The following is a 24,492-nucleotide window of genomic DNA, read 5'->3' as shown; positions in this document are numbered from 1 at the left end:
ACGTAAAAAGAAAGGAACAAAAAAATGAAAAAGGAACAATGATATATATTATCTATATCATCCTATTTTTCTCAGTGTCTTAGTATGCTGATGATAAGAGTGTGGCTACTTCCCACAAGGCACCTGAAAATCCCAGACACTAGTAACCATTAATCACTTTAATAATTTTTAAGTGATTAAATTTATATTGTGATATATGTGTGTGTGTGTGTGTGTGTGTATGATTGTGGTTGGTAGCATCCAAATATGATCAGATATGTCACTTGGACAAGGTAAGCAGCTGGCATTTCACTTTCATAAATAAATGTACCAAGAGGATGCCACCGTTTACAGAGTGTCAATATGCATCCTTAGGTGGACTTGGCCTTTATCTGAATCTATCTAATCTGAAAGTTATGTGTGCTTTGCATACAACCAAATAGGCCAAATGAAGTTGACTAGTAAAATTGGATGGTATTTTCTTTGCCTAAGAACTATTTCCCTCCCTTTTTTAAGCAAGGGGAGATGGCTTATTTTTATGTGCGATAGGCAACAATATAATCCCATATACTAAAATAGGTGACTCTTATCAAAATTAGACTGAGACAATTTAGAGAACAAACAATACTATTGGCTAAGATGTATGTTTATATATACTCATAAACCACGGGCTTGGGTAAAGGTCCCTAGAGGGCTTCATTACCAAACCAAATGATGATAGTTGTCTTTATTATGATTAATAGAAGGGTGGTTACATATTGTCTTTCCTTTAAGTAATAATTCCAATTAAAAAATTTCTTCACTCGCGAAATTTGTTCTTAATGACAGAGTTTATATAATATACATATACACACATACATATATATGGAGAGGTGGGCGGGGGGTTGGGGTGACTGTGTGATGGGCACTAAGGGGGGCACTTGGCGGGATGAGCACTGGGTGTTATGATAAATGTTGGCAATCAATATACATATGATTTAATAACTAAAAATACTAATGCCATATGCTTTTTGAATAAATGATGCAGGGATAAATATTAACACATATATAATACTTGAAGCATATATATTTATATAAGAAGTGATTCAGTCATTTCTTTGTATCATGTCATGGGAAAACATTACAGATCATTCCATGATGATTTTGTGCTTAAATTCATATAAAGAGAACTTGTAATATAGGCACACTGAATCCAAAATACCATAAATAACTGTATTCCTGAGAAGTGATAAAACTCAGAGAGAAGAAGTAAAACAATAAATTATCTATTGGTTCTCCAGTAAAATTGCTGTGTGTATAGTATTAACCTTAAAAACAAAACAGCTGGTTATTTTACCAGAAAAAAAAATGGGTTTATTTGGGAATAACGAATAACAGAGAATTACCGTTTGGGTCATGAAAGCTATGGGCAAATCCAACAAAGAAGAAGAATGTTATTTTCTGGAGAAGAAGGTGGAGGTTGGGAAGAGTTGCTCTGAACAAAAGTTTATTGAGAGGGCAGCCCCGGTGGTGCAGCGGTTTAGCGTCGCCTGCAGCCCAGGGCGTGATCCTGGAGACCTGGGATGGGTCCCACGTCGGGCTCTCTGCATGGAGCCTGCTTCTCCCTCTGCCTGTGTCTCTGCCTCTCTCTGTGTGTGTCTCTATGAATAAATAAATAAAATCTTTTTTAAAAAGTTTATTGAGAAAAGCAAATATTTAGGGTGATGATGATCTCTCACCAGCTGAATTGCAAGAGTAGTTGATTTATTGTTAGAGAATCAGTGTACATCTTTCCTCTTTTGGGCCTGTAATTGATGATTGTTTCCTGCCCTCCATTTTTCTGCTTAGGTCTGCGACTGACAATTCTTCCTGTAGTTGATATTGAGTGGTATATCTCCCCCCTTCCAGCTCCCTCTTCTAGCATCCAAAGTCGGCTTGATTGAGGTTTCCCACTTTAAATTTTTCACAATATTTTAGTTATAAATTACGATCAGATCAATGGTTTTGAGTAAAGTATCTTTCTCACAATGTCCTTAAATGCTTCTTTCACCTGCTGGTTCCTTAAAGTGTAAATAAATGGATTCAGCATAGGAGCAACAGAGGTATTGAGCATAGCCACGCCTTTTGTCAAAGCAACCCCTTCCTTTGCTGATGTTTTGACGTACATGAAGATGCAGCTCCCATAAGAGATAGAGACAACATCTTACAGGAGGAGCAGGTTGAGAAGGCCTTTTTTCTTTGTTGAGTTGAAGGGATTTTCAGAATTGTTCTAAGGATGTAAGAGTAGGAGAGAATTACTAACATCAAAGTGGACATAAGAGTAAGTATGGCTAAAACAAAGCTCATGAGCTCTAGAGTACTTGTGTCTGTGCAAGACATTTGGAGTAAAGGAGCAGAATCACAGGTGAAGTGGTCAATGACATTGGAGTCACAGAAATCCAACTGCAGACCCATGGCTAGTAGTGGGAAGATTACCAAGAAACCAGCCACCCAAGAGCTGACTACAAGCTGGTAGCAAATCTTGTTACTCATGATGGTTGTGTAATGGAGAGGCTTGCAGATAGCCACATAACGATCATAGGTCATATCAGCCAGAAGAAAAAACTCTGGTTAGCCAAGGAGGATAAAGAAAAATAGCTGAGCTGCACAAGCATTATAGGAAATAGATTTGTCTCCAGTTACGATGCTGATCAAAAATCTAGGATTACAGACAGAAGTGAATGAAATTTCTAAGGAGAAATTCAGAGGAAAAAATACATGGGAGTCTCCAGGTGGGAATCCAGCAGGGTAAGAATGATGATGGTGAGATTTCCAGTAACACTCAGTACGTAGGTGAGAAATAGAAAGAGGAAAATTACAGCCTGTATTTCTGGATTATCGGTCAGACCCAGGAGGATGAAGTTGGTCACTGGTGTTCTATTATTCATTTCTGGGTGGTTGAGCTTTCACAAATCTTACTGAGAAAATCAATGCAGACAATAATAAATCAGTTAGACAAGCTTAAATATCTGCCCCTATTTTTTAAATGTTATTTTCACAAAAAGTACCTCGCAGCTTAAAATTTTTTCTTCTATAAATACATTCTTCATTTTCCCCATTTCTTTTATATATTTTATGGGTATGCCTTCTGTGTTTAATATCAATCTTATTACTTAGAATAATGTCCTCTAGTTCTCTGCTACATGTTTACCCTGCCTCCATTTTTTTACAAATGTTACATGGGAACTGTACTCATTGGGCATGAGCTCTTCTCATGCTTCACTTCCCTCCCCCCCCAAAATATAGAAGACATTATGTTTTTCTTATGTCATCTTTTCTGAGCATAAAATTCCTACTGCTGATGGAAATTAGTGATCAACCCAACCCTAATTAATACTTTCTAGTGAAAATTCTGAGGGTTCTTTTTGGGAAGTACTGAATACTACCTCTATCAGTTTATTTGCCATGTTCATTGCAAAAATTCAGAGATCAGGTCATTCTAATGTTGCATTCTGAACTTGTATTTGTATTAAACAAATAGTTTATATAAGTAGTACCCATATTTTCTCAAGCCGTTATACATTCTATTTTCAGATACTAATTGAGCCTTTGGACTCCTATCTTTATTCTTGATTCTTTAAAAATATGATGTCTTTCTAAACCATGAAACAGACTCTTAACTATAGGAACAATCTGATGGTTACCAGAGGGGAGGTGGGGAGATGGGTGAAATAGGTGATAGGGATTAAGGAATGCTCTTGTTATGCTGAGCACTCGATGATGAATGGGATTGTTGAATCACTGCATTGTACACCTGAAAATAATATGGCACGGTATATTAACTATGTTGGAATTAAAATTTTAAAGAAAGGTATCTTTATATGAAATTTAATTAACTGTCATTTTCGCTTCATTATTTAAAAATTCCTAATAGTTTTTTAAAATCTAGTTAACAGTTGAACATCTAAGAATATGTTCACAAAATACTGTTAATGAAGTTCAGAAGAACTCATATATAGAAATTAGATACAAACACTTTGCATAGATTATTTAGAACTATCTTGGACACCACACCAGGACTATCCATCAAGTCTTTCTAAAGTATAAATGTACCCATATTAAGGAAAATATGCCATGTTCCACATATTTCAGTTAATTGGTAAAAATGACCATTTAAAATATTTTTACAATTCAATTTATTAATTTAACTATTAAATATATATTCAACACACCACTCTCTGCTATATAATGAATAGAAGTTGAAACATCTGACAAATAAAAACTGAGAATACTTAAACTTTATCAAAAGACTGATGGTTAATGTGAAATATTGAATGAAAACTAATGTACTCAATTATGTTAAATAAAAAAACAAGTGGTAGGCTAATGCTTCCTGGAGAAATAACTATTTTCACTGCCTTCCCACAAAGCTGTGTATTTCTTTATAAAAACCTAGATGTTTCACCCCAAAACATCTAATAGAAATAGATGTTTCCATTCTAAAAATAGAATTTTTTTCATGTTTTACCTCAACATCGTCTCAAATCTAGAATCCTGAAATATTCCACCTGCTATCATAATATCAAATCTTCAGATAAAAGTCATAAAAGAAAAAGAACCTAGAATTATTTTTTGATAAGCTATTCTACTATTTCACAGCGGGCGATTTCCATTTATTTTCCTGAGGAAAAGGTAAACCTAGCACCTCTAATGTATTTTTCTATGGAAATATTTCTTTTTTATTTCAGAAACATCCTTTGAGATAAATTCTTAATGACTTATGGGAAAATAGTAATAGGGTATTGATGAATCATGCACAAGATCAACTTTAGTTAGTATATTTTAATAGGTTTATTATGGGACTCGTGTCCCAGGAGAGGTCTAAAAATATTATCCAGCAGGATAATGACGAGGTATTTGGGGGAGGAGAGAATCCAGGCAAAACCAAACATACATTTTCTAATGTTCATATTCCTATACCTTGTATCACTTCTAACACTCTGGGGAATCGGTTTACTATATGACAGGGAAATGGGCAGAGACTACTGAGAAGAAAGCGGGCAGCCTTGGTGGCTCGGCGGTTTAGCGCTCCCTTCAGCCCAGGGCGTGATCCTGGAGACCCAGGATCAAGTCCTGCATCAGGTTTCCTGTATGGAGCCTGCTTCTCCCTCTGCCTGTCTCTCTGCATCTCTCTCTCTCTCTCTCTCTCTCTCTCTCCCTCTCTCTCTCTCTCTTTCTCTCTCTCTTATGAATAAATAAAATCTTTAAAAGAGAAATAAGCACTTAGTTCTACGGCTTATGAAATAATTTTAGAATTACTGAAGACTTTTGAAACATAGCATTCCAACTAAAAATTCCATAGGGAATGTTTCTTTAATTGAGCTAAACAACTATATGGGGACACCAGGTTGGCTCAGTCCATTAAAGATCTGACTTTTGATATAAGCTCAGGTCTTGATCACAGGGTTTTTGTGTCAGTACCATACTGTCTTGATAATCAGAGCTTTGAACTACAACTTGAAATCTGGCATTGTGATGCTCCCGGCTCTAGTATTCTTTCTCATATTCTCCTGACTATTCAGGGTCTTTTCTGATTCCACACAATTCTATTATTTGTTCTAACTCTCTGAAGAAATATCATGACATTTACATAGGGATTGCATTGAAGGTATAAACTGACCTGGTTGCACAGATATTTTCACAATATTAATTCTTCCAATCCATGAGCATGGAATATTTTTCCATCTCTTTGTGTCCTCCTCAATTTCTGTCAGAAGTGTTATGTAGTTCTTAGGGTAGAGATCCTTTACCTCTTTGCTTAGGTTTATTCCTAGGTATCTCATGCATTCGGGTGCAATTGTAAATGGGATTGACTCAATAATTTCTCTTTCTTCAGTCTCAGTGTATGGAAATGCCACTGACGTCTGGGCATTGATTTTGTATCCTGCCATGCTGCCAAATTGCTGTATGAGTTCTAGCAATCTTGGAGTGGAGTATATGGGGTTTTCCACGTACAGTATTATGTCATCTGCAAAGAGGGAGAGTTTGATGACTTCTCGGCCAATGCTTTGAGGGAGGATTTTAATGTCTTTCCCCCTCAGAACTGCTTTTGCTGTACCCAAAGATTTTGAATGGTTGTATCTTCATTTTCATTAGTTTCCATGAATCTTTTTAATTCTTTTCTAATTTCCAGGTTGACCCTTTCAACTTTTAGCAGGATGGTCACTAACCTCCACGTGTTTGAAACCCTTCCAAAATTCTTGTGGTTTCGTTCCAGTTTCAAAGCACTATGGCCTAAAAATATGCAGGGGACAATCCAAATATTTTGGTATCAGTTGAGACCTGATTTGTGACTCAGTTTGTGGTCCATTCTGGAGAAAGTTCCAGGTGCACTTTAGAAGAATGTGTATTCAGTTGCGTTTGGATGTAAAGTTCTGTAAATATCTGTGAAATCCACCTGGTCCAGTGTGTCATTTAAAGCTCTTGTTTCTCCTTTCCCCTTTATTACCTTTCACTATATTTTATATTCCCCAAGTGAATGAGACCATATACGGTTTGTCCATCTCTGATTGACTTATTTCACTAAGCATAATACCCTCCAGTTCCATCCACGTCGAAGTAAAAGGTAGGTATTTGTCGTTTCTAATGGCTGAGGAATATTCCATTGTGTGTGTGTACACACATCTTCTTTATCTGTTGATCTTTTGATGGACACAGAGGTTCCATCCACAGTTTGGCTATGGTGGACATTGCTGCTATAAACATCGGGGTGCAGGTGTCCTGGCGTTACACTGCATCGGCATCTTTGGGGTAAATACCCAGCAGTGAAATTGCTCAGTCGTAGGGCTGATCTATATTGAACACATTGAGGAACCTCTACACAGTTTTCTAGAGCGGCTGCACCAGTTCAAGTTCCCACCAACAGTGCAGGAGGCTTCCCCTTTCTACACATCCTCTCCAACATTTGTGGTTTCCTGCCTTGTTAATATTCCCCATTCTCACTGGTATGAGGGGGATGTCATTGTGGTTTGGATTTGTATTTCCCTGATGGCAAGTGATGCGGAGCATTTTCTTATGTGTGTGTTGTCCATGTCTATGTCTTCCTCTGTGAGATTTCTCTTCATGTCTTTGCCCCTTTCATGATTGGATTGTTTGTTTCTTTGCTGTTGAGTTTCATAAGTTTTTTATAGATCTTGGATACTAGCCCTTTACCTGATACATCATTTGCAAATATCATCTCCCATTCTGTAGGTTATCTTTTAGTTTTGTTGACTGTTTCTTTCGGTTCTTGGGTTTTCCCTTGCTGATATGATGAATCACATTGTTTTACGAGTGTTGAACCAGCCTTGTGTCCCAGGGATAAATCCTACTTGGTCATGGTGAATAATTTTCTTAATGTACTGTTGGATCCTATTGGCTAGTATCTTGTTGAGAATTTTTGCATCCATGTTCATCAGGGATATTGGTCTGTAATTCTCCTTGTTTGGTGGGGTCTTTGTCTGGTTTCGGAATTAAGGTGATGCTGGCCTCATAGAACGAATTTGGAAGTACTCCATCTCTTTCTGTCTTTCCGAACAGCTTTACTAGAATAGGTATGATTTCTTCTTTAAACGTTTGATAGAATTCCCCTGGGAAGCCATCTGGCTCTGGACTTTGGTGTCTTGGGAGGTTTTTGATGACTGCTTCAATTTCCTCCCTGGTTATGGGCCTGTTCAGGTTTTCTATTTCTTCCTGCTCCAGTGTTGGTAGTTTGTGGCTTTCCAGGAATGTGTCCATTTCTTCTAGATTGCATAATTTATTGGCGTATAGCTGTTCATAATATGTTTTTAAAATCATTTGTATTTCCTTGATGTTGGTAGTGATCTCTCCTTTCTCACACATGATTTTATTAATTTTAGTCTTCTCTCTCTTCTTTTTAATAAGGCTGCCTAATGGTTTATCTATCTTATTAATTCTTTCAAAGAACCAACTCCTGGTTCTGTTGATCTGTTCCACAGTTCTTCTGGTCTCGATTTCGTTCAGTTCTGCTTGAATCTTAACTCTCTTCTTCTGCTGGGTGCAGGATCTATTTGCTGTTTTTTTCTCTAGCTCCTCTATGTGCAAGGTTAGCTTTTGTATTTGAGTTCTTTCCAGTATTTGAATGGGTGCTTGTATTGCGATATATTTACCCCTCAGGAGTTCTTAGGCTGCATCCCAAAGATTCTGAACAGTTGTATTTTCATTCTCATTAGTTTCCATGAATCTTTTAAATTCTTCCTTAATTTCCTGGTTGACCCTTTCATCTTTTAGCAGGATGGTCCTTAACCTCCACGTGTCTGAGGTCCTTCCAAACTTCTTGTTGTGATTTAGTTCTAATTTCAAGGTATTATGGTCTGAGAATATGCATGGGACGATCCCAATCTTTTTGTATTGGTTCAGACCTGATTTGTGACCCAGTATGCGGTCTATTCTGGCAAAAATCCATGTGCACTTGAGAAGAATGTGTATTCCATTGAGATTGGATGTAAAGTTCTGTAGATATATCTGTGAAATCCATCTGGTCCAGTGTAACATTTAAAGCTCTCGTTTCTTTAGAGATGTTGTACTTAGAAGACCTATCGAGGGTAGAAAGAGCTAGATTGAAGTCACCAAGTATAAGTGTATTATTATCAAAGTATTTCTTCACTTAGGTTATTAATTGATTTAAATATTTGGCAGCTCCCACATTTGGGGCATATATATTGAGGATTGTTAAGTCCTCCTGTTGGATAGATCCTTTAAGTATGAGATAGTGTACCTCTTCATCTCTCACTACAGTCTTCGGGGTAAATTTTAGTTGATCTGATATAAGGATGGCTACCCCTGCATTCTTTTGAGGGGGATTTGAATGGTAAATGATTCTCCAACCTTTTATTTTCAGGCTGTAGGTGTCCTTTTGTCTAAAATGAGTCTCTTGTATACAGCAAATAGATGGCTCCGCTTTTTTATCCAGTCAGAAACCGTGTGCCTTTTGATGGGGTCATTAAGCCCGTTCACGTTCAGAGTTACTATACAAAGATATGAGTTTAGTGTCATCATGATATCTATTCAGTCCTTGTTTTTGTGGATTGTTCCACTGAACTTCTTCTTAAAGGGGGATTTTAAGAGTCCCCCTTAAAATTTCTTGCAGAGCTGGTTTGGAGGTCACATATTCTTTCAGTTGCTGCCTGTCTTGGAAGCTCTTTATCTCTCCTTCCATTCTGAATGAGAGCCTTGCTGGATAAAGTATTCTTGGTTGCATGTTCTTCTCATTTAGGACCCTGAATATATCCTGCCAGCCCTTTCTGGCCTGCCAGATCTCTGTGGAGAGGTCTGCTGTTACCCTAATACTCCTCCCCATAAATATCAGGGATTTCTTGTCTCTTGCTGCTTTAAGGATCTTCTCTTTATCTTTGGAATTTGCAAGCTTCACTATTAAATGTCGAGGTGTTGAACGGTTTTTATTGATTTTAGGGGGGGGGGAATCTCTCTATTTCCTGGATCTGAATGCCTGTTTCCCTTCCCAGATTAGGAAAGTTTTCAGCTAGGATTTGTTCAAATACATATTCTGGCCCTCTGTCCCTTTCGGCGCCCTCGGGAACCCCAATTAAACGTAGGTTTTTCTTCCTCAGGCTGTCGCTTATTTCCCTTAATCTATCTTCATGGTCTTTTAACTGTTTGTCTCTTTTTTCCTCAGTTTCCCTCTTTGCCATCAACTTGTCTTCTTTGTCACTCACACGTTCTTCCACCTCGTTAACCCTCGTCGTTAGGACTTCTAGTTTGGATTGCATCTCATTCAATTGATTTTTAATTTCTGCCTGATTGGATCTGAATTCTGCAGTCATGAAGTCTCTTGAGTCCTTTATGCTTTTTTCTAGAGCCACCAGTAGCTGTATAATAGTGCTTCTGAATTGGTTTTCTGACATTGAATTGTAATCCAGATTTTGTAACTCTGTGGCAGAGAGGACTGTTTCTGATTCTTTCTTTTGAGGTGTGGTTTTCCTTCTAGTCATTTTGCTCAGTGCAGAGTGGTCAAAAACAAGTTGTATTGGGAAAAGGAGAAATAGAGAGGAAAGAAAGAAGGAAAGAAAAGAGAAAAAGAAAAAAGAAAAAAGGAAGAAAAAAAAGAAAAAAGAGAAAAAGAAAGAAAGGTGAAAAAAAGCAGTGGGGGAAGCAATCAGAAAAAAAAAAAAAACCACGGGGGATTATCTTCTGATTCTGTATACTTTAAATCCCTTGATTTCCCCTGAAATTTGTCCGTCCATCTGGTCTTCTGGGGGAGGGGCCTGTTGTGCTGATTGTCAGGTGTTAGCTCTTGGGGGAGCTGCTCTGCCCCTGCCTGGTGCAGGGCTCAGTGGGGGTTGTTTACCCCGTGAGGCCCCTGGAGGAACAACCCCAGTGGCGGGGCCAGCTCTGGAAACCTGGATTCAGCTCCCGCAGTAACTCCGGGGCTCTCCGTCTGCAGGGCCTGGAGGCTCCGGGGGCGGGGAACTGATCTGCTCAGCTCGGGGCAGGAGCGTCCTTGCTGTCCTGGGCCCTCCCGGCCTCTGCCTGTCCCGGGGGAGGCCGGATCCTGGGCTGTGTCCCGGCGCCCTGTGCTCCGGGGCCTGCGCTGTTGGATTCGCGCTCCCGCCCCGCAGCCCCCTCCGAGGAGCCGCTGCCTGAGCCCCTCCGAGCTGCTCCGGGTCCCACCGCGCGCTGCAGCCCTTAGGGAGCTCGGCGCACTCTCCTGGGTGCACAGGTGTCTGTTAGTGTCCCAGGGAGCCTGAGGGCATCCCCGCCCTCCTAGGGTCCTGCTCTAACTCCCTGCGGGCCCCTTTCCGCCCGGGAAGGTTGGTGCAGCTCCTGCTTCTCCGGGACGGGGCTCTCCTGTCCTTGGGACACTCGCGGGGCCCCTCCCCCTTGGAGGCCTTTTGTGTCTTTATTTCTTTTCCCCGTCTTCCTACCTTGATAGAAGCGCGAACTCTTCTCACTGTAGCGTTCCAGCTGGTCTCTCTTTAAATCTCAGGCCGAATTCGTAGATTTTCAGGATGATTTGAAGGTTATCTAGGTAATTTGGTGGGGGCAGGTGATTTGGGGACCCTACTCTTCCGCCATCTTTCCCCTCCTCCACATTCCAGTTTTAAGGTGAGAATCCACTACTATGAGAATGATGATGGTCAGGTTTCCAGTTACACCCAACATGTAGGTGATAAGTAGAAATGTAAAAAATAAGAATCTGTGTTTGAGGGTTATTGGTCAATCCCAGAAGGATCAAACTGCTTATTGATGTATGGTTTCTCAGTCCTGGGTCCTGACTTCTATCCAATCTGCACATAAAACTGAGGGACTCAAGATCTGAGAAGAGGGTGGAAAAACATATGTCACAATGGACTTGTTTAGTTTCAAGAGTTCTTTATAGATCTTAGAAAAGCCAGGGAATGTATTTTCATATGTATTTTGTTTTCCTTGATAGTAAATATTTTTTTGAAAATTCACGCTCTCAGCTCTGCTGACTTGTAATTGGATAACTTTGAAACTCAGCTTTCAAATATTGTGACCACAACAAATGGCAAGATATACATTTTATATTGTAGTCCAATGTATATGCACACACAAATACATACACACACCAATAGACGCATGTTAGTGAAACAAAATATTTCCAAAAAAGAATATTTATCTACCTTGCTCTCTGATTCTTTCTATTTTAATTTATCTCATGAAAAATAAATGCAAATATCATCAAATTGACTTTATACTCTACTAAGTGGTCATGACCTGTATTTTAGAAAAATAATTTTTTAGGGATTCTTTAAATAACATAGTCCAAGTTAAACATAATTTTTTATCATTTTTAAGTGCACAGTATCCTTTTACTTTATATTTTGGACTATATTTATTCATAGCACAATTCCTTACCCTGGGGCAATGAAATCATGACCTTTAAGGTATCCTTTTTTTCTAAGAATATTTCCCTTATCACTAACTGAAACTTTACTCAGTTTCATTATCTGCTTGAAGGTTTCTTTATCCTGGATAAATTGGAACCACATGAGGAGTGGTTATGGCACAAGGTGTTTCTTTGTTTTTTAATAATAATAAATTTATTTTTATTGGTGTTCAATTTACCAACATACAGAATAACACCCAGTGCTCATCCCGTCAACTGCCCACCTCAGTGCCCATCACCCATTCACCCCCACCCCCCACCCTCCTCCCCTTCCATCACCCCTAGTTCGTTTCCCAGAGTTAGGAGTCTTTATGTTCTGTCTCCCTTTCTGATATTTCCCACACATTTCTTCTCCTTTCCCTTATATTCCCTTTCATTATTATTTATATTCCCCAAATGAATGAGAACATACACTGTTTGTCCTTCTCTGATTGACTGACTACACTCAGCATAATACCGTCCAGTTCCATCCACGTTGAAGCAAATGGTGGGAATTTGTCATTTCTAATGGCTGAGTAATATTCCATTCTATACATAAACCACATCTCCTTTATCCATTCATCTTTCGATGGACACCGAGGCTCCTTCCACAGTTTGGCTATTGTGGACATTGCTGCTATAAACATCGGGGGAACAAGGTGTTTCTATATCCATCTACCAAAGCAACTGACATGACTTCAACTGCCATGACCAAACCTATAATTCTACAAGACCTTTGCCACATAAAAATCCTTTCCTACATCTTTCCCAGTATTTTCTCAAATTATTCTTGCCTTCACCTGATTTTTACTGGTTGCCCACTTTGGCACAGAGCAGTTAGCATTTTGATACACAACAAATAAACATATGAGTGAAAAAATGTTCTGTACATAACTGAAGAATATTAGACTTATCATTTTGTAACTTAGCCTGATATTTGTCAGACTGAAAACTTAGAGACCTTCCTATTAAGTCACTGGTGTTGTCGTCAGCTCTGTAAACATTTAATACATTCACAAATTGGACTTCTACCTTTAGGTTCTTATTTGCATATTTTTTATTAGAGTTTGATTTGCCAACATATAGCGTAACACCTACTGCTCGCCCCATCAAGTGCCCTGCTCAGTGCCCATCAACCAGTCACCCCAACCCCTGCCCACCTCCCTTCCACTACCCCTTATTCATTTCCAGGAGTTAGGAGTCTCTCATGTTCTGTCACCCTCCCTGATATTTCCAACTCATTTTCTCTCCATCCCTCTATAATCTCTTTCACTATTTTTTATGTTCCCCTATGAATGAAACTGTATAATGTTGTCCATCTCCAATTGACTGACTTCGCGCAGCATAATACCCTCCAGTTCCATCCATGTTGAAGTAAATGGTGGGTATTCATCATTTCTAATGGCTCAGTAATATGCCATTGTATACAATGATCACAGCTGGTTTATCCATTCATCTTTCTATGGACAATGGTACTCCTTCCACAGTTGGCTATTGTGGACATTGCTGCTATAAACATGGGGTGCAGGTGTCCTGCAATTTCACTGCATTTGTATCTATGCAGTATAACCCAGTAGTGCAATTGCTGGGTCATAGAGTAGCTCTATTTTTAACTTTTAAAAATATTTTATTTATTGTTTCATGGGAGACACACACACACACACACACACACACACACACACAGAGTGACAGAGAGAGAAGCAGAGACACAAGTAGAGGTAGAAGGAGGATTGATGCAGGGAACCTGATTTGGAACTTGATCCTGGGTCCCCAGGATCAGGCCCTGGGCTGAGAACAGTGCTAACCACTAACACAGCCAGGCAGCCCTATTTTTAACTCTTTGAGGAACCTCCACACAGTTTCCCTGAGAGGCTGTACCACGTCATATTCCCACCAAAAGGGCAAGAGGGTTCTCCTTTCTCCACGTCCTCTCCAACATTTGTTGTTTCCTGTCTTGTTAATTTTCCCCATTCTGACTGGTGTGAGGTGGTATCTCATTGTGGTTTTGATTTGTATTTCCCTGATGGCAAGAAATGTGGAGCATTTTCTCATGTGCTTGTTGGCCATGTCTATGTCTTCCTCTGTGAGATTTCTGTTCATGTCTTTTGCCCATTTCGTGATTGGATTGTTTGTTTCTTTGGCGTTGAGTTTCACGAGTTCTTTATAGATCTTGGAAACTAGCCCTTTATCTGATATATCATGTGCAAATATCTTCTCCCATTCTGTAGGTTGTCTTTTAGTTTTGTTGATTGTTTCTTGTGCTGTGCAAAAGCTTCGTTTCTTGATGAAGTCCCAATAGTTCATTGTTGCTTTTGTTTCCCTTGCCTACATGGATGTATCTTACAGGAAGTTGCTGTGGCCAAGTTCAAAAAGCGTGTTACCTGTGTTCTCCCTTAGAACTTTGATGGAATCTTGTCTCACTCTTAGATCTCTCTTCCATTTTGACTTGACCTTAGAGTCTGGTGTAAGACAATGGTCCAGTTTCATTCTACTACACGTAGAATTTTCCCCCCACCATTTATTGAAATTTATTGAAGAGACTGTCTTTTTTCCAGTGGACAGTATTTCCAGCTTTGTCGAATATTAGTCAACCATAAAATTGACAGTCCACTACTGGATTCTCTATTCTGTTCGGTTGATCTATGTGTCTGTTTTTGTGCCAGTACCACATTGTCTTGATGACAACAGCTTTGTAGTACAACCTGAAATCCGACATTGTGGTGCCCCCAGATATGGTTTTCTCCTCTGGCTAGTCGTGGATTTTCTGATTCCATACTAATCTTAAGATGGTTTGTTCCAACTCTAGGAAGAAAGTCCATGGTATTTTGAGAGGGATTGCATTAAATGTGTAAATTGCCCTGGGTAGCATGGATATTTTCACAATATTAATTCTTCCAATTCATGAGCATGGAATATGTTTCCATCTCTTTGTGTCTTCCTCAATTACTTTCAGAAGTGTTCTGTAGCTTTTAGGGGAGAGATCCTTTACCTCTTTCGTTCAGTTTATTCTTAGGTATCTTATGTTTTTGGGCGCAATTGTAAATGGGATAGACTCTTTGATTTCTCTTCTTTTAATTTCATTGTTAGTGTATAGAACTACCACTGATTTCTGGATATTGATTTTGTATCCTGCCACATTGCCAGATTGCTGTGTGAGTTCTAGCAATCTTGGGCTGTAGTCTTTTGGCTTTTCAATGCACGGAATCATGTCATCTGAGAAAAGGGAGAGTTTGACACTTCTTTGCCAATTTGAATGCCTTTTATTTATTTATTTTTTTAATAATAAATTTGTTTTTTATTGGTGTTCAATTTGCCAACATACAGAATAACACCCAGTGCTCATCACGTCAGGTGCCCCCCTTAGTACCCGTCACTCATTCACCCCACCCCCGCCTTCCTCCCCATCCACCACCCATAGTTCGTTTCCCAGAGTTGGAGTCTTTATGTTCTGTCTCCCTTTCTGATATTTCCTATCCATTTCTTCTCCCTTCCCTCTATTCCCTTTCACTATTATTTATATTCCCCAAATGAATGAGAATATATAATGGTTTTACTTCTCCGATTGACTAATGTCACTCAGCATAATACCCTCCAGTTCCATCCACGTAGAAGCAAATGGTGGGTATTTGTCATTTCTAATGGCTCAGTAATATTCCATTGTATACATAAATCACATCTTCTTTATCCATTCATCTTTCGATAGAAACTGAGGCTCCTTTCACAGTTTGCATATTGTGGACATTGCTGCTATAAACATCGGGGTGTAGGTGTCCTGACGTTTCATTAAACCTGTATCTTTGGGGTAAATACCCAACAGTGCAATTGCTGGGTCCTAGGGAAGGTCTATTTTTAACTCTGTGAGGAACCTCCACACAGTTTTCCAGACTGGCTGCATCATTTCACATTCCCACCAACAGTGCAAGAGTGTTCCCTTTTCTCCGCATCCCTCCAACATTTGTGGTTTCGTGTCTTGTTAATTTTCCCCATTCTCACTGGTGTGAGGTGGTATCTCATTGTGGTTTTGATTTGTATTTCCCTGATGGCAAGTGATGCAGAGCGTTTTCTCATGATGCAGAGCATTTTCTCATGTGCATGTTGGCCATGTCTATGTCTTCCTTTGTGAGATTTCTGTTCACGTTTTTTGCCAATTTCATGATTGGATTGTTTGTTTCTTTGGTGTTGAGTTTAAGAAGTTCTTTATAGATCTTGGAAACTAGCCCTTTATCTGATACGTCATTTGTAAATATCTTCTCCCATTCTGTAGGTAGTCTTTGAGTTTTGTTGACTGTTTCTTTTGCTGTGCAAAAGCTTCTTATCTTGATGAGTCCAAATAGTTCATTTTTGCTTTTGTTTTTTTTTGCCTTCATGGATGTATCTTGCAAGAAGTTACTGTGGCCGAATTCAAAAAGGGTGTTGCCTGTGTTCTCCTCTAGGATCTTCATGGAATCTTGTGTCACATTAAGACCTTTCATCCATTTTGAGTTTATTTTGTGTATGGTGCAAAAGAGTGGTCTAGGTTCATTCTTATGCATGTGGATGTTCAATTTTCCTAGCACCATTTATTGAAGAGATTGTCTTTCTTCCAGTGGATAGTCTTTCCTCCTTTATCGAATATTAGTTGACCATAAAGTTGAGGGTCCACTTCTGGGTTCTCTATTCTGTTCCATTGATCTATGTGTCTGTTTTTGTGACAGTACCACACTGCTTGATGACCACAGCATTGTAGTCCAACCCGAAATCTGGCATTGTGATGCCTCCAGCTATCGTTTTCTTTTTTAAAATTCTCCTGGCTATTCGGGGTCTTTTCTCATTCCACACAAATCTTAAAATAATTTGTTCTAACTCTCTGAAGAAAGTCCATGGTATTTTGATAGGGATTGCATTCAACGTGTAAATTGCCCTGGGTAACAGTGACATCTTCACAATATTAATTCTGCCAACCCATGAGCATGGACTCTTTTTCCATCTCTTTGTGTCCTCCTCAATTCCTTTCAGAAGTGTTCTATAGTTTTAGGTTATAGATACTTTACCTCTTTGGTTAGGTCTATTCCTAGGTATCTTATGCTTTTGGGAGCAATTGTATATGGGATTGACTCCTTAATTTCTGTTTCTTCAGTCTCATTGTTAGTGTATAGAAATGCCACTGACTTCTGAGCATTGTTTTGTATCCTGCCATGCTGCCAAAATGCTATATGAGTAATCTTGGGGTGGAGTTTTGGGTTTTCCAGGAGTGTATCATGTCATCAGTGAAGAGGGAGAGTTTGACTTTTTCTTTGCCCATTTGAATGTCTTTTTGTTGTCTGATTGCTGAGGCTACGACTTCCAATACTATGTTGAATAGCAGTGGTTTGAGTGGACTCCCCTGTCTTGTTGATGATCTTAGGGGAAATGCTCCCAGTGTTTCCACATTGAGAATTATATTTACTGTAGGCATTTCATAGATGGATTTTAAGATATTGAGGAATGCTCCCTCTATCCCTACATTGTGAAGAGTTTTGATCAGGAATGGATGCTGTATGTCCACAATAGCCAAACTGTGGAAGGAGGACCATTGTCCATCGAAAGATGAATGGAAGAAGAAAATGTGGTTTATGTATGCAATGGAATATTACTCAGCCATTAGAAAAAACAAATATCCACCATTTGCTTTGATGTGGATGGAACAGAAGGGTTATTATGCTGAGTAAAATAAATCAATCAGAGAAGACAATATTTATATGGTCTCTTTGAATTTGGGGAATATAAATAATAGTGAAAGGGAATAGAGGGGAAAGGAGAAGAAATGGGTAGGAAATATCAGAAAGGGAGACAGAACATGGAAGACTCCTAACCCTGGGAAATGAACTAGGCATGGTGGAAGGGGAGGAGGGCGGAGGGTGGTTGTGACTGGGTGGCTGGCACTGAGGGTGGCACCTGACTGGATGAGCACTGGGTGTTATTCTGTATGTTGGCAAATTGAACACCAATAAAAAATAAATTTATTATTAAATTTAAAAAAAGGAATGAATGCTGTATTTTGTCAAATGCTTCCTCTGCATCTATTGAAAGTATCCTATGGTTCTTGTTTTTTCTCTTGCTGATATGATGAATCACATTGATTGTTTTATGAGTGTTGAACCAGCCTTACATCCCAGGGATAAATCCTACTTGGTCATGGTGAATAATTTTCTTAATGTGTTGTTGGATCCTATTCCCTAGTATCTTCTTGAGAATTTTTGCATCTGTGTTCATTAGGGATATTGGACTGTAATTCTCCTTTTGCTGGGGTCTTTGTCTGGTTTTGGAATTAAGGTGATGCTGGCCTCATAGAACGAATTTGGAAGTACTCCATCTCTTTCTATCTTTCTGAACAGGTTTAGTAGAATAGGTATGGTTTCTTCTTTAAATGTTTGATATAATTCCCCTGGGAAGCCATCTGGCCCTGGACTTTTGTGTCTTGGGAGGTTTTTGATGACTGCTTCAATTTCCTCCGTGGTTATCAGCCTCTTCAGGTTTCCTATTTCTTCCTGTTCCAGGTTTGTTAGTTTGTAGTTTTCCAGAAATGCGTCTGTTTCCTCTAAGTTGTCTAATTTATTGGCGTATAGCTGCTCATAATAGGTTTTTAAAATCGTTTGTATTTCTTTGGTGTTGGTGGTGATCTCTACTTTCTCACACATGATTTTATTAATTTGAATTTTTTCTCTCTTCTTTTTAATAAGGGTGGCTAATGGTTTATCTATCTTATTAATGCTTTCAAAGAACCAACTACAGGGTTTGTTTATGTTTTCAACAGTTCTTCTGGTCTCTATTTTATTGAGTTCTTTTTTTTTAATAATAAATTTATTTTTTATTGGTATTCAATTTGCCAACATACAGAATAACACTCAGTGCTCAATCCATCAAGTGCCCCCCTCAGTACCTGCGACCCAGTTACCCCCGCCCCCCACCCTCCTCCCCTCCCACCACCCCTAATTCGTTTCCAAGAGTTAGGAGGCTTCAATGGTCTGTCTCCTTCTCTGATATTTCCTACCCATTTCTTCTCCCTTCCCTTTTATTCCCTTTCATGTTATTTATATTCCCCAAATGAATGAGACCATATAATGTTTGTCCTTCTCTGATTGACTTATTTCACTCAGTGTAATACCCTCCAGTTTCATTCACGTCGAAACAAATTGTGGGTATTCGTCATTTCTAATGGCTGAGAACATCCCAGTGTATGCGAAGTCCACATCTTCTTTATGAATTCATCTTTCGATGGACACCGAGGCTTCATCCACAGTTTGGCTATTGTGGATATTGCTGCTAGAAACATAGGGGTCGGGGTGTCCCAGCGTTTCACTGCATCTGTATCTTTGGGGTAAAACCCCAGAAGTGCAATTGCTGGTTCGTAGGGCAGATCTATTTTTCACTCTTTGACGAACCTCCACACAGTTTTCTGGAGTGGCTGCACCATTTCACATTCCCACCAACAGTGCAAGAGGGTTCCTCTTTCTCCACATCCTCTCCAACATTTGTGGTTTCCTGCCTTGTTAATTTTCCCCATTCTCACTGGTGTGAGGTGGTATATCACTGTGGTTTTCATTTGTATTTCCCTGATGGAAAGTGATGCGGAGCATTTTCTCATGTTCTTGTTGGCCATGTCTATGTCTTCCTCCGTGAGATTTCTCTTCATGTCTTTTGCCCATTTCATGATTGGATTGTTTGTTTCTTTGGTATGAGTTTAAGAAGTTCTTTATAGATCTTGGAAAGTAGTCCTTTATCTGATACGTCATTTGCAAATATGTTTTCCCATTCCGTTGTTGTCTTTTAGTTTTGTTGACTGTATCCTTTGCTGTGCAAAAGTGTCTTATCTTGATGAAGTCCCAATAGTTCATTTTTGCTTTTGTTTCTTTTACCTTCGTGGATGTATCTTGCAAGAAATTACTGTGGCTGAGTTCAAAAAGGGTGTTGCCTGTGTTCTCCTCTAGGATTTTGATGGAATCTTGTCTCACATTTAGATCTTTCATCCATTTTGATTTTATTTTGTGTATGGTGCAATAGAGTGGTCTAGGTTCATTCTTCTGCATATGGATGTCCAATTTTCCCAGCACCATTTATTGAAGAGACTGTCTTCTTCCCGTGGATAGTCTTTCCTCCCCTATCGAATATTAGTTGACAATAAAGTTGAGGGTCCACTTCTGGATTCTCTATTCTGTTCCATTGATCTTTGTGTCTGTTTTTGTCCCATTACCACGCTGTCTTGATGACCACAGCTTTGTAGTACAACCTGAGATCTGGCATTGTGATGCCTCCAGCTAAAGTTTTCTTTTTGAAAATTCTCCTGGCTATTCAGGGTCTTTTCTTTTTCCACATGAATCTTAAAATAATTTGTTCTAACTCTCTGAAGAAAGTCATGGTATTTTGATAGGGGTTGTATTAAACGTGCCCTGGGTAACAGTGACGTTCTCACAATATTAATTCTGCCAATCCATGAGCATGAAATATTATTCCATCTCCTTGTGTCTTCCTCAATATCTTTCAGAAGTGTTCTATAGTTTATAGGGTAGAGATCCTTTACCTCTTTGGTTATGTTTATTCTTATGTATCTTATGCTTTTGGGTGCAATTGTCAATGGGATTGACTCCTTAATATCTGTTTCTTCATTCTCATTGTTAGTGTATAGAAATGCCACTGACTTCTGAGCATTGTTTTGTATCCTGCTGAATTGCTATATGAGTTATAGCAATCTTGGGGTGGAGTCTTTTGCGTTTTCTATGTAGAGTATCATGTCTATGGCCATACCACCCTGAACATGCCCGATCTCATCTGAGGTAGGCACTTGATGGGATGCGAGCACTGGGTGTTATTCTATATGTTGGCAAATTGAACACCAGTAAAAAATAAATTTATTTTAAAAAATTCCACTGGATATTCAGGGCCTTTTCTGACTCCACACAAATCTTAAAATAATTAAAATAATTTTAATTAATAATTAAAATAATTTGTTCTAACTCTCTGAAAGAATGCCATGGTTTATTCCTAGATATCTTATACCTTTGGATACAACTGTAAATGGAATTGACTCCTTAATTTCTATTTCATCAGTCTCATTGTTAGTGTATAGAAACGCGACTGACTTCTGGGCATTGATTTTGTATTGTGCCACACTGTCAAATTGCTGTATGATTTCTAGCAATCTTGGGGTGAAATCTTTTGGGTTTTCTTTTTTTTTTAATTATTTATTTATTTATGATAGTCACAGAGAGAGAGAGAGAGAGAGAGAGAGAGAGGCAGAGACACAGGCAGAGGGAGAAGCAGGCTCCATGCACCGGGAGCCCGACGTGGGATTCGATCCCGGGTCTCCAGGATCGCGCCCTGGGCCAAAGGCAGGCGCCAAACCGCTGCGCCACCCAGGGATCCCCTTTTGGGTTTTCTACGTACAGAATCATGTCATCTGTGAAGACAGAGAGTTTGACTCCTTCTTTGCCCATTTGAATGCCTTTTATTTCTTTTTGTTGCCAGATTGCTGAGGCTAGGATTTCTAGGACAATGTTAAATAGCTGTGGCGAGAGTGGACATCCCTGTCTTGTTCCTGATCTTTGGGGAAAGGCTCCCAGTGTTTCCCCATTGTGAATGATATTTGCTGTGGGCATTTCATAGATGGCTTTTAAAATGTTGAGGAATGTTCCCTCTATCCCTACACTCTGAAGAGTTTTGATCAGGAATGGATACTGTATTTTATCAAATGTTTTCTCTGCATCTATTCAGAGGATCATATGGTTCTTGTTTTTTCTCTTGCTGATTTGATCAATCACATTGATTGCTTTACGAGTTTTGAACTAGCCTTGCATCCCGGGAATAAATCCCACTTGGTCATAGTGAATAATCTTCTTAGTGTGCTATTGGAACCTATTGGCGAGTATCCTGTTGAGAATTTTGCATCCGTGTTCATCAGGGATATTGGTCTGTAATTCTCTTTTTTTGTGGTGTCTCTGTCTGGTTTTGGAATGATGGTGATGCTGGCCTCATAGAACATGTTTGGAAGTATTCCATCAGTTTCTATCTTTCCAAACATCATTAGTATAATAGGTACAGTTTTTTAAACATTTGATAGAATTCCCCTGGGAAGCCATCTGGCCCTGGACTTTTGTGTCCTGGGAGGTTTTTGATGACTGCTTCAATTTCCTCCATGGTTATTGGCCTGTTCAGGTTTTTATTTCTTCCTGTTCCAGTTTTGGTAGTTTGTAGTTTTCCAGAAATGCGTCCATTTCTTCTAGATTGTCTAATTTATTGGCATAGAGCTGCTCATACTATGTTTTAAAAATCGTTTGTGTTTCCTTGGTGTTCGTAGTGTTCTCTCCTTTCTCATTCCTGATTTTATTAATTTCTGTTGTTTCTCTCTTTTTAATATAGGTGGCTAATGGTCTATCTATCCTATTAATTCTTTCAAAGAACCAAATCCTGGTTTTGTTGATCTGTTCCACAGTTCTTCTGGTCTTGATTTAGTTGAGTTCTGCTTGAATCCTTATTCACGCTCTTCTTCTGCTGGGTGTAGGGTCTATTTGCTGGTTTTTCCAGCTCCTGTTGGTGCAAGGTTAGCTTTTGTATTTGAGTTCTTTCCAGTTTTTGGATGGATGCTTGTATTGCGATGTATTTCTCCCTCATGACTGCTTTTGCTGTATCCCAAAGATTTTGAACGGTTGTGTCTTCATTCTCATTAGTTTCCATGAATCTTTTTAATTCTTCTCTAATTGCCTGGTTTACCCCTTTCATCTTTTAGCAGGATGGTCCTTAACTTCCACGTGCTTGAAATCTTTTTCCAAACTTCTTGTGATTTAGTTCTAATTTCAAAGCATTATGGTCTGAAAATATGCAGGGGACAATCCCAATCTTTTGGCATTGGTAAAGACCTGATTTGTGACCCAGTATGTGGTCTATTCTGGAGAAAGTTCCATGTGCACTTGAGAAGAATGTGTATTCAGTTGCGTTTGTATGTAAAGTTCTGTAAATATCTGTGAAATCCTTCTGGTTCAGTGTCATTAAAAGCTCTTGTTTCTTTGGAGATGTTTTGCTTAGAAGACCTGTTGATTGTAGAAAGCAGAACATTCAAGTCACCAAGTGTAAGTGTATTATTATCTAAGTATGTCTCAACTTTGGTTATTAATTGATTGATATACCTGGCAGCTCCCACATTTGGGGCATAAATATTGATGATTGTTAGGTCCTCTTTTTGGATAGGTCCTTTAAGTATGATATAGTGTCCTTCTTCATCTCTCCCTACAGTCTTCGGGAAAAAAATTTAGTTTATCTGAAATAAGGATCGCTAACCCTGCTTTCTTTTGAGGGGGATTTATTTTTTTTGTTTTTTTTAATAAATTAATTTTTATTGGTGTTCAATTTACCAACATACAGAAAAATAACCAGTGCTCATCCCGTCAAGTGTCGCCCTCAGTGCCCGTCACCCATTCCCCCCCACCCCCCGCCCTCCTCCCCTTCCACCACCCCTAGTTCATTTCCCAGAGTTAGGAGTCTTTATGTTCTGTCTCCCTTCCTGATATTTCCCACACATTTCTTCTCCCTTCCCTTATATTCCCTTTCACTATTATTTATATTCCCCAAATGAATGAGAACATACACTGTTTGTCCTTCTCCGATTGACTTACTTCACTCAGCATAATACTTGAGGGGGATTTAAATGGTAAATGGTCCTCCAAACTTTCATTTTCAGGCTGTACATGTCCTTCTGTCTAAACTGAGTCTCTTGTAGACTGCAAATAGATGGGTCTTGCTTTTTTATCCAGTCTGAAACCCTGCACCATTTGGTGGGGTCATTGAGCCCATTCACATTCAGTTACTATTGAAAGATATGAATTATGTGTCATCATGGTGCCTATTCAGTCCCTGTTTGTGTGGATTGTTTACTTGGACTTCCTCTATTACAGAATCCCCCTTAGTATTTCTTGCAGAGCTGGCTTCATGGTCGCATATTCTTTCAGTTTCTGCTGTTCTTGGAAGCTCTTTATCTCTCCTTCTATTCTGAATGAGCGCCTTGCTGGATAAATATTCTTGGCTGCACGTTCTTCTCATTTAGGACCCTGAATATATCCTGCCAGCCCTTTCTGGCCTGCCTAGTCTCTGTCAAGAGGTCTTCTATTAATCTAATATTTCTCCACATAAATTTAGAGATTTCTTGTCTCTTGCTTCTTTAAGGATCTTCTCTTTTAGGTCATGGCCAGTGAATTCCACCTTGAGTGTTTACAGTGGAGCAGGTTTTGCAAGAGTGATGCACCTCTCCGATTACCTTTTGGAGATGTGGAGAGTGGAAAAGGGGTTCTAGGAACTGGTGTAAGGCCTTGGGACCAAGGATTGATGTATGTCTGTAGGGATTGATGTATGTCTGAAATGATCATGGGAGCTAAATGGTTTGGAAGAGTGAGTTTATTTTGAAGGAACATCCAGCCTTTTCCCCTGGCTATTCCTCTCATCCTTTTTAGTATCCGAGTTTCCACGTCTGTGTAAGAGGGGGAATGTGGTGTGTTGAGGAAGAGGAAGGGAGCTGGTGGGGAGCCTAAGGCAGTGACTCAGGCAGTGGAGTAGGCTTTGTAGTTGCCTCAGGACACCGGGTCCTTGGAGGATTGGTGTCGAAGACAGTGGACAATGGCCAGTTCAGTGGGAAGGCTGAGGGTCTT

The 24,492-nt window shown here is 39.3% G+C and overlaps 1 pseudogene; it reads right to left on the bottom strand.

Annotated features, from left to right (window-relative positions):
• Positions 1 to 1,948: 1,948 nt before the first annotated feature.
• LOC112912548 (olfactory receptor 6C76-like) lies at positions 1,949 to 2,885 on the bottom strand (annotated as a pseudogene).
• Positions 2,886 to 24,492: the final 21,607 nt, after the last annotated feature.

This window comes from Vulpes vulpes, chromosome 16, assembly GCF_048418805.1.
Source record: "Vulpes vulpes isolate BD-2025 chromosome 16, VulVul3, whole genome shotgun sequence".
NCBI classification, from domain to species: Eukaryota; Metazoa; Chordata; class Mammalia; order Carnivora; family Canidae; genus Vulpes; species Vulpes vulpes.
The sequence above is the reverse complement of the archived record's forward strand: the minus strand, read 5'-3'. Positions and strand labels throughout refer to the sequence as shown.